Consider the following 12486-nt stretch of genomic DNA (forward strand, 5'->3'; position numbering starts at 1 on the left):
AATGTTGAACGGAATGTGGAATGGAATGTGGACTGGAATGTAGAAAGGAATCTGGAATTTAACGGAATGGAATGTGAAATGGAATGCAATGTAATGTTTAACGGTATGTGGAATGAAATGGAAAGGAATGCGGAATGGAATGTGGAAAGGAATGTGGAATGGAACGGAATGAAATGTGAAATGGGATGTGGAATGGATTGTGGAATGTAATGTGGAATGGAATGTAGAATGGAATGCGGAACGGAATGTGGAAAGAAATGCAGAATGGAATAGAATGGACTGTGGAATAGAACGGAAAGGGATTTGGAATGGACTGTGGAATGGATCGTGGATTGGAATGTGGAATGGAACGGAATGGAATGTGGAATGGAATGTGGAATGGAGTGTGGAATGGAATGTGGAATGGAATGTGGAATGGAGTGTGGAATGGAATGTGGAATGGAACGGAATGGAACGTGGAATGCAATGTGGAATGGAATGTGGAATGGAGTGCGTAATGGAAAGTGGAATGCAACAGAAAACAACGTGGAATGGATTCTGGAAAGGCATGTGGAATGGAGTGTGGAATGGAATGTGTAAAGGAATGGAATAGAATGTGAAATGGAGTTTGGAATGGAATTTGGAACGGAATGTGGAATGGAACGTGGTATGAAATGGAATGGAATATGGAATTGAATGTTGCAGGGAATGGAACAGAATGTGGAAAGGATTGTGGAATGGAATTTGGAATGGAATGTGGAATGGAACGTGGAGTGGAACGTCGAAGGAAACGTGGAATGGAATGGAATGGAACGTGGAATGGAATGGAATGGAATGTGGAATGGAATGTGGAATAGAATGTGGAATGAAATATGGAATGTAATGGAAGGAATGTGGAATGGAATGTGGAATGGAATGCAATGTAATGTGGAATTGATTGGAATGGAATGTGGAACGGAATGTGGAATGGAATGTGGAATGAAACGGAATGCAATGTGGAATGGAATGGGGAATGGAATGTTGAAAGGAAATAGAATGGAATGGAATGGAATGCGGAATGGAAAGTGAAATGATATTGAATTGAACATGCAATAGAACATTGCATTGAAAGTGGAATGTAATGTGGAAAGGAATGGTATGGAATGTGGAATGGAATTTTGGGAATGTGGAAAGGAATGTGGAATCGAATGTGGAATGGAATGCGGAATGTAATGTGGAACGGAATATGGAATGGAACGGAATGGAATGCGGAAAGGAATGTGGAATAGAGTGTGGAATGGAATGTGTAATGGAGCGGAATGGAATGTGAAATGGAATGTGGAATGGACTGTGGAATGCATTGTCAAAAGTAATAGAATAGAATGTGGAATTGAAAGCGGAATGGAAAGGAATGCAACGTGGAATGGAATGTGGAATGAAATGAAATGGAATGTGGAATGGATTGTGGAATGGAACGTGGAATGTAAAGTGGAATGGAATGTAGAGGAAAGTGGAAAGGAATGTGAAATGTAATTTGGATTGGAATGTGGAATAGAACGTGGAATGGAACGTGGAATGGAACGTGGAATTGAATGGAATTGAACGTCTTATGTAATGTGGAGTGGAGTGGAATAGAATGTGGAATGGAATGGAATGGAATGTGGAATGGAATGTGGAATGGAATGTGGAAAGAAAAGTGGAATGGAATGGAATGGAATCAGGAATGGAACGTGGAATTTAAATGAATAGACCTTGGAATGGAAGGTAGATTGGAACGTTGAATGGAATGTGGAATGAAATGGAATTGAATGTGGAATGGAATGGAATGGAATGTGGAATGGAATGGAATGGAATGTGGAATGGAACGGAATGGAATGTGGAATGGAATGGAACGGAATATGGAATGGTATGGAATGGAAAGTGGAAAGGAAATTTGAATGGAATGGAATGGAATGGGGAATTGAATGGAATCGAATGTGAAGTGGAATGTGGAATGGAATGCTAAATGGATTGTGGAGTGGAATGGAATGCATTGCGGAATGGAATGGAATGGAATGTGGAATGCAATGCGGAACAGAATGTGGAATTCAATGTGGAATGGAATGTGGAATAGAACGAAGAACAGAATGAATTGGAAACTGGAATGGAAAGTGGATTGGAATGGAAAAGAATGTGGAATGCAATGGGATGGAATGTGGAATGGAATGTGGAATGGAATAGAATATAAAGTGGAATGCAATGTGGAATCGAATGGAAAGGAATGTGGAATGCAATGTGGATTGGAATGTGGAATGGTATGCGGAATGTAATGGAATGTGGAATGGAATGTGGAACGGAATATAATGTAATGCGGAATGGAAGATGGAATGGAATGTGGAATAGAAAGTGGAATGGAATGGAATGGAACAGGGAACGGAACGTGGAATGAAACGTGGAATGCAATGGAATGGAATGGAATGGAATGTGGAATGTAATGTGATATGTAGGGTGGAATGGTATGTTGAATGGAATGGAAAGGAATGTGGTATGGAATGTGGAATGCAATGTGGAATGGAATGTGGAAGGGAACTTGGAATAGAATGGAATGGAATGTGGAATGGGATGTGGAATAGAATGTGGAATGTAATGTGAAATGTAATGGAATGGAATGTGGAAAGAAATGTGGTATGGAAAGGAACGGAATGTGGAATAGAATGGCATGGATGTTTAAAGGAAAGTTTCACGGAATGCAATGGAATGTTGAGTGGAACGGAATGGAATGTGGAATGAAATGTGGAATGGAATGTGGAATGAAATGTGGAATGGAATGTGGAATGGAAAGGAATGGAATTTGGAATGGAATGTGGAGTGGAGAGTGGAATCCAATCTGGAATGGAATGGAATGGAAAGTGGAATGGAATTTGTAATTGAATTGTGGAATAGAACGTGAAATGGAATGGAATGGAATTTGCAGCGGAACGTGGAATGGAATGGAATGGAACATGAAATGGAAAGTGGAATGTAACTTGGAAAGGAAAGGAATGGAAAGTGGAATGGAATGCGGAATGGAATGTGGAAAGGATTGTAATGTGGAATGGAATGGAATGGAAAGTGGAATGGAATGCAATGGAATGTGGAATTCAATGGAATTGAACGTGGAATGGAATGGAAAGTAATGTGTAATGCAATGTCTAATGGAATGCGAAATGAAAGACGGAATGAAATGTGGAATGGAACAGAATGAATGGAACATGGAATGCAATGGAATGTAACGTGGAATAGGTCGTGGAATGGAAAGTGGAATGGAATGGAATGGAATGTGGAAAAGAATGGAATGGAATGAAATGGAATATGGAATGGAATGAAATGTGGAATGGAATGGAATGGAATGTTAAATGGAATGTGGAATGGAAGGTGGAATGGAATGTGGAATGGAATGGAATGTAATGTGGAATGGAATGGAATGGAATGTGGATTGGAATGTGGAATGCAATGGAATGGAAAGGAATGGAATGTGGAATGGAATTGAATGGAATATGAAATGAAATGGAATGTGGAGTTGAATGGAATTGAAAGTTTAATGGAATGGAATGGAATGTGGAATGGAATGGAATTGAATGTGGAATGGAATTTAGAGTTGAATGGAGAGGAATGGAATGGAATGTGGATTGGAATAGAATGCATAACGGAAAGGTAAGGAATGTGGAATGGAATGGAATGGAATGCGGAATGGAATGGAATGGAAACCGGAATTGCATGTAATGAAATATGCAATGGAATGTGCAATGGAATGGAAAGGAATGGAATGCAACGGGGAATGGAATGTGGAATGGAATGGAATGGAATGTGGAATGGAAAGAATGCTATGTGTAAAGGAATGGAATGGAATGTGGAATGGATTATGGAATGGAGTGGAAAGGAATGGAATGTGGAAAGGTTTGGAATGGAATGTGGAATGGAATGCAGAATGGAATGGAATGGAATGTGGAATAGAATGGATAGCAGATTGGAATGTGGAATGGAATGTGGAATGGAAAAGAATGGAATAGAATGGAATGGAATATGGAATGGAATGGAATGGAATGGAATGTGAAATAAAATAGAGTGGAATATGGAATGGAACATGGAATGGAATGGAATGTGGAGTGGAATGTGGAATGGAATGGATCGTGGAATGGAATGTGGAATACAATGGAATGGATTCTGGAATGGAATGTGGAATTTAATGTGGAATGGAATGTAATGGAACAACGAATGGAATGGCATGGAAGATGGAATAGACTGCAATGCAACAAGGAATGGAATGGAATGGAACGTGCAACGGAACATGCAATTGAACGTTGAATGGAACGTGGAGTAGAATTGGAATGGAATGGAATGGAATGCGGGATAGAAGAGAATGTGATGTGGAATGGAAAGTGGAATGGAATTTAATGGAATGTTTAATGGAATGCAATGGAATATGGAATGGAATGGAATCGAATGTGGAATGGAAGGTGGATTTGAATGGAAATTAATGTGGAATTGAATGTTTAAAGGAATTGAATGGAAAGGAATGTGGAATGGAATGGAATGGAATGGAATGTTGAATGGAATTGAGTGGAATGAGGAATGGAATGCACTGGAATGTGGAATGGATTGGAATGCAATGTGGAAGGGAATGGAATGGAATGTGGAATGAAATGGAATTGACTGTGGATTTGAATGTGGAATGGAGTGAAATGCAATGGAATGAGAAATGAATTGGAATGGAATGTGGAAATGAATATGGAATGGAAAGGAAAGGTATGTGGAAATGAATGGAACGCGTATTGGAATGTGGAATGGAATGTGGAATGGAATGGAATGGAATGGAATGTGGAATGGAATGGAATGTAATATGAAATGGAATTAAATTGAATGGAACGTAGAACAGAATGGAATAGAATATGGAATGGAAAGTGGAATGGAATATAGAATGGAATGGAATGGAATGTGGAATTGAATGGAATTGAATGCAAAGTTGAATGGAAAGAAATGGAATGGAAAGTGGAATGGAATGTGGAATGGAATGGAATGGAATGTGGAATGGAATGTAGAATGGAATGTTGAATGGAATGGAATGTGGCATGGAAGGTGGAATGTAATGGAATGCAATGGAATGTGGAATGGAAAGCAATGGAATATGGAAAGGAATGGAATGGAATGGACAGTGGAATGGAATGGAATGGAATGCAATGTGGAATGGAATTCAATGGAATGTGGAATGGAATGGAATGGAATGTGGATTGGAACTGAATGGAATGAAATGTGGAATGGAAAGAAATGGAATGGAATGTGGAATGCAATGTGGAATGGAATTCAATGGAATGTGGAATGGAATGTGTAATTGAATGCAGTGGAATGTGGAATGGAAAGTGTAATGGAATGCAATGGAATGTGGAATGGAAAGCGGAATGTAATGGAATGGAACGTGGAAAGTACAGGAATGGAATGTGGAATGCAATGCGTGATGGAATGGAATGGAATGTGTAATGACAAGTGGAATGCTTTGGAATGTGGATTGGAATGTGGAATGCAATGTGAAATAGAATGGATTGGAATGTGGAATGGAATGTGGAATGGAATGTAATGAAATGAGGAATGCAAAGGAATTTAACTGTGTGAAATGTGGAAAGGAATTGAATGTGGAATGGAATGTTCAATGGAATGGAATGGAACGTGAAATGGAACGTGGAATGGAACGTGGAATGGAACGCGGAATGGAACGGAAGGGAATGTGGATTGGAAAGGAATGAAGCGCGTAATGAAATTTTTAATGGAATGGAATGGAATTGAATGGAATGTGGAAAGGAATGGAATGGAATGTGGAATGGAATGCTATGGAATGTGGAATGGAATGCTATGGAATGGAAATTAATGGAATGCAGAATGGAATTGAAAGGAGTGGAATGTGGAATGGAATGAGATGGAATGGAATGGAATGAAGAATGGAATGCAATAGAAAGGAAAGTGGAATGGAATGGAATGGAACTTGGAATGGAATGTGGAATGGAATGGAATGTGTATTGGAATGTAATGGAAGGTGGATAGGAATGGAACCGGGAATGGAAAGCAATGGATAGTGGATTGGAATGGAATGGAATGTGGAATGGAATCGAATGGAATGTGAAATGGAAAGCGGAATGGAAAGTGAAATGGAATGTAGAATGGAATCTGGAATTGAATGAAATGGGACGTGGGATGGAACGGAATTGAACATGGAATGGAATGCAGTGGGACGTGGAATGGAATGTGCAATGGAATGCGGAATGTAACGTGGAATGGAATGGAATGGAACGTGTAATGGAATGTGGAATGGATAGTGGAATGGAACGCGGAATAGAATGGAATGGAATGTGGAATTGAATGTGGAATGGAATGGAATGGAACGTGGAAAAGAATGTGCAATGGAATGGAATGGAATGTGGAATGGAATGTGGAATGGAATATGGAAGGGAACGTGGAATGGAATGGAGTGGAATGTGGAACGGAATATAGACTCTTATGCAATGGAAAGTGGAATGGAATGTGGAATGGTATGTGGAATGGAACGTGGAAGGGAAAGCGCAATGGATTCTGGAATGGGACGTGGATTGGAATGGAATGGAAGGTGGAATGTAACGTGGAATGGTTGGAATGGATCGTGCAATGGAACGTAGAATGGAATCTGGAATGGAATGTGGAATGGAACGTGGAATGGATCCTTGAATGGAATGGAATGGATTGTGGAATGGAATGTGGAACGCAACATGGAATGGAACGTGGAATGGAATGGAATGGATTATGGAATGGAAGGTGCAATGGAATGGAACGGATTGTGGAATGGAATGTGGAATAGAATGAAGAATACAATGGATAGGAATGTGGAATGGAAAGTGGATTGGAATGGAAAAGAGTGTGGAATGAAATGGGATGGAATGTGGAATGGAATGTGGAATGGAATAGAATATAATGTGGAATGGAATGTGGAAAGGAACAGAAAGGAATGTGGAATGGAATGAGAAATGAAAAGTGGAATGGTACGTGGAATGGAATGGAATGCAGAATGGAATGTGGAATGGAATGTGGAATGGAATATAAAGAAATGTGAAATGGAAGATGGAATGGAATTTGGAATGCAAAGTGTATTGGAATGTAATGGAACGTGGAATTGAACATGGAGTGGAACATGGAATGGAATGGAATGGAATGTGGAAGGGAAAGTGAAATGTAACGTGGAATGGAATGACGAATGGAATGGAAAGGAATGTGGAATGGAATGTGGAATGAAATGTGGAAGGGAACACGGAATAGAAAGGAATGGAATGTGGAATGGGATGTGGAATAGAATGTGGAATGGAATGAAATGGAATGTGGAATGGAATGTGAAATGGAAGGGAATGGAATGTTGAACGGAATAGATTGGAATGTGGAATGGAATGTGGAATGGAATGTGGAACGGAATGGATCGGAATGTGGAAAGGAATGTGGAAGGGAATGCAAAGGAAAGTGGAATGGAACAGAATGGAATCTGTAATGGAATATGGAATGGAATGGAATTCAATTTGGAATAGAATGTGAAGTGGAGAGTGGAATTGAATGTGGAATGGAACGGAATGGAAAGCGGAATGTAATTTGTAATGGAATTGTGGAATGGAAGGTGAAATGGAATGGAATGTAATTTGGAGCAGAACGTGGAATGGAATGGAATGGAACAGGGAATGTTAAGTGGAAAGGAACGTTTAATGGAATCGAATGGAACGTGTAATGGAATGTAGAATGGAATGTGGAAACGATTGAAATGTGGAATGGAATGGAACAGAATGTGGAATGGAATGGAATTAAATGTGTAATGGAATGGAATTGAATGTGGCATGGAATTGAACTTGGAATGAAATGGAAAGGAATGTGTAATGGAAAGTCTAATGAAATGTGAAATGGAAGGTGGAATGAAAAGTGGAATGGAACAGAATGAATGGAACATGGAATGGAATGGAATGGAACGTGGAATACAACATGGAATTGAACGTGGAATGGAATGTCGTATGGAATGGAATGGAATCTGGAATGGAATGGAATGGAATCTGGAATGAAACGTGGAATAGAAGGTGAAATGGAATTTGAAATGAATTGCACAATGGAGTGGAATGGAATGTGGAATGGAAAGTGGAATGGAATGCACTGAAATGGGGAATGGAATGTGGAATGTAATGTGGAATGGAATGGAATGGAATGTGGAATGGAATGTGGCATGGAAAGTGGAATGCAATGGATTAGATTGTGGAACGGAATGTGAATGGAATGGAATGGGATGTGGAATGGAAACCTTAAGGCAACATGGAATGGAATGGAATGGAATTGATTGTGGAATGGAATGGAACGGAATGTGTAATGGACTGTGAAATGGAATGTGGAATGTAATGTTGAAAGGAATGGAAAGGGAGGTGCAATGGAATGTGGAAGGGAACATGGAATGGAATGGAATTAAATGTGGAATAGAATGTGGAATAGAATGTAGAACGGAATGTGGAATGGAAAGGAATATGTAATGGAATGTGGAAGGGAATGTGGAACAGAATGTGGAATGGAATGTAATTGATTGTGGAATGGAATGGATTTGAATGTGGAAAGGAATGTGGAAGGGAAAACAATGCAATGTGGAATGAAACGGAATGAAATGGGGAATGGACTGTGAAATGGAATGTGGAAAGGAAAGGAACAGAATGTGGAATGGAATGTGGAAAGCGGTGTGGAATTGAATGTGGAATAAAACGGAATGCAATGTGGAAAGCAATGTGGAATTGAATGTGGAATAGAACGGAATGGAATGTGGAATGGAACGTGGAATGGAATGTAGAGAGGAATGTGGAATGGAAACTGGAATGGATTGGAATCGAATGTTAAATGGAAAGGAATGGAATGACGGATTGAATGTGGAATGGAATGGAATGGAACATGGAATGGAACGTGGAATGGAACGTGGAATGGAATGGAATGTAACGTAGAATGGAATGTGGAATGGAATGTCCAAAGGATTGGAAAGTGGAATGGAAGGGAATGGAATGTGGAATGGAAGGGAATGGAATGTGGAATGGAATGTGGAATGCACTGGAATGGAATGGGGAATGGAATGGAGTGGAAAGTGAAATGGAATGTGGAACGGAAGGTGAAATAGAATGTGGAACGGAAGATGTAATGGAATGTGGAATGGAATGTGGAATGGAATGGAATATAATGTGGAATGCGATGAGGAATGGAATGGAAAGGAATGCAGAATGCAATGTGGAATGGAATGTGGAATGGTATGTGGAATGGAATGGAATGTGGAGTGGAATGTGGAATGGAACGTGGAATGGAATATAAAGTAATGTGGAATGGAAGATGGAATGGAATGTGGAATGGATAGTGGAATGGAAGGGAATGGAAAGTGGAATGGAACATGGAATGAAACATGGAATGAAACGTGGAATGGGATGGAATGGAATGTGGAAAGTTATGTGAAATGTAGGGTGGAATGGAATGTTGAATGGAATGGAAAGGAATGTGGAATGGAATGTGGAATGCAATGTGGAATGGAATGACAAAGGGAACATGGAATAGAATGGAATGGAATGTGGAATGGGATGTGGAATAGAATGTGGAATATAATGTGGAATGGAAGGGAATGGAATGTGGAATGGAATGTGGAATGGGATGTGGAATAGAACGTGTAATGTAATGTGGAATGGAATGGAATGGAATGTGGAATGGAATGTGGAATGGAAAGGAATGGAATGTGGATCGGAATGGATTGGAATTTTTAAAGGAATGTGGCATGGAATGCAATGGAATGTTGAATGGAACGGAATGGAATGTGGAATGAAATGTGGAATGGAATATAGAATGGAAAGGAATGGAAATTGGATTGGAATGTGGAGTGGAGAGTGGAATCGAATGTGGAATGGAACAGAATACAAAGTGGAATGGAATTTGTTATGGAATTGTGGAATGGAAACTGAAATGGAATGGAATGGAATTTGGAGCGGAACGTGGAATGGAATGGAATGGAACATGAAACGGAAAGTGGAACGGAAGGTGGAATGGAAAGGATTGGAACCTGGAAAGGAATCTGGAATGGAATTTGGAAAGGATTCTGATGTGGAATGGAATGGAATGGAATGTGGAATGGAAAGCAATGGAATGTGGAATGGAATGGAATTGAACGTGGAATAGAATGGAAATGAATGTGTAATGCAATGTCGAAAGGAATGCGAAATGAAAGGTGGAATGAAATGTGGAATGGAACAGAATGAATGGAATGTGGAATGGAATGGAATGGAACGTGGAAAACATCGTGGAATGGAAAGGGGAATGGAATGTCGAATGGAATGGAATGGATTGTGGAATGGAATGTGGAATGGAAGGTGGAATGGAATGAGAAAATTAATGTGAAATGGAGTGGAATTGAAAGTGGAATTGAAAGAGGTATGGAATGCAGTGGAATGGGGAATGGAATGTGGAAAGGAAAGGAATGGAATGGATTGTGGAATGAAATGTGGCATGGAAAGTGGAATGCAATGGATTGGAATGTGGAACGGAATGTGGAATGGAATGGAATGCAACGTGGAATGGAAAGTTTACTGGAATCTGGAATGGAACGTGGAATGTAATGTGGAATGGAATGGAATGCGATTGAATGTGGAATGGAAAGGAATGGAATGTGTAATGGAATGTGAAATGGAATGTGGAATGGAATGTTGAATGGAATGGAATGTGGAATGGAACATGGAATGGAATGTGGAAGGGAACATGGGATGCAATGGAATGAATGTGGAATAGAATGTGGAATAGAATGTAGAATGGAATGTGGAATGGAATGGAATGTGGAATGGAATGTGTAATAGAATGTGGAATGGAATGTGAAATGGAACATAGAATGGAATGTGGAATGGAATAAAATGGAATATGGAATGGAACGTGGAATCGATTGTGGAATGGAATGTAATGGAATGTGGAATGGAATGGGGAATGGAATGGAATGGAATGGAATGTGGAATGGAATGTGCAAAGGAAGGTGGATTGGAATGGAATGGAATGTGGAAAGGGATGTGCAAAGGGAAGTGGAAAAGAATGTCGAAGGGAATGCAATGGTCTGTTAAATTGAATGTGGAATGGAATGTGAAATGGAAAGTGGAAACAAATGTCGAATGGAATGGAATGGAACGTGGAATAGAATGGAATGGAACGTGGAATGGAACGTGGAATGGAAAGTGGAAAGGAACGTGGAATGGAATGGAAAGGAATGTAGAATGGAATGTGGAATGTAATGTAATGGAATGGAATGGATTGTGGAATTGAATGTGGACTGGAAAGTGGAATGGAACGTGGAATGTAACAGAATGGAACGTGGAATGGAACGTGGAATTGTAGGTGGAATGGAACGAGGAATGTAATGAGGAATGGAATGGAAGGGAATGTGGAATGGAATGTGGAAAGGAATGTAAATCGCAATGTGGAAGGGAATGGAATGGAATGTGGAACGGAAGTTGGAATTGAATGTACTGGAAAGTGGAATGGAATGAAACGTGGAATGGAACATGGAATAGAACGTGGGATGGAATGTGGAATGGAATGGAATGGAAGGTGGAATGGAATGTGGAAAGGAATGTGTAATGGAATGGAATGGAATGTGGAGTGGAATGTGGAAAGGAATGTGTAATGGAATGGAATGGAATGTGGAATGGACTGTAGTGGTTTGTGGAATGGAATGTGGAATGGAATGGAATGGAATGTTGAATATAATGTAGAAAGGAATGTGGAATGGAACGGAATGGATTGTACAATGTAATGTGGAATGGAATGTGGAATGGAAAGAAATGGAATCTGGAATGGAAAGTAGAATGGAGTTTGTAATGGAATGTGGAATGGATGGAATGGAACATGGAATGGAATGTGGAATGGAATGTAGCATGGAAAGTGAAATGGAATGCAATTGACAGTGGAATTGTAAGTGGAATTAAATGGAATTGGAAGTGGAAGGGAACGTGGAATGGAACGTGGAATGGAAAGGAGTGGAACGTTAAATAGAATGTGGAATGGAATGCGGAAAGGAATGGAATGGAATGTGGAATGGAATGTGAAACGGAATGTGGAATGGAATGGCATGGAATGTGGAAAGGAATGAGGAATGGAATGTGGAATGGAATGGAATGGAATGTGAAATGGAATGGAAAGGGATGCGGAAAGGAATATGGAACGGAACGTGGAAAAGAATGTGGAATGGAATTTGGAAAGGAATGTGGAATAGAATGGAATGGAAAGTGAAATGGAATTGAATGGAATTTGGAATGAAATGTGGAATGGAAAGAAATGGAATGTGGAATGGAATGTGGATTGGGGTGTCGAATGAAATGTGGAATGGAATGTGGAATGGATTGTGGAAAGAAATGTGGAAAGCAATGTGGCATGTAATGCAATAGAATGTGGAATGGAATGTGGAATGGAGTGCGGAATGGAATGTGGAATGGAATGTGGAACGGATTGTTTAATGGAATGTGGAATGGAATTCAA

Source organism: Pongo abelii, chromosome Y (genome assembly GCF_028885655.2).
Source record: "Pongo abelii isolate AG06213 chromosome Y, NHGRI_mPonAbe1-v2.0_pri, whole genome shotgun sequence".
Taxonomy (NCBI): Eukaryota; Metazoa; Chordata; class Mammalia; order Primates; family Hominidae; genus Pongo; species Pongo abelii.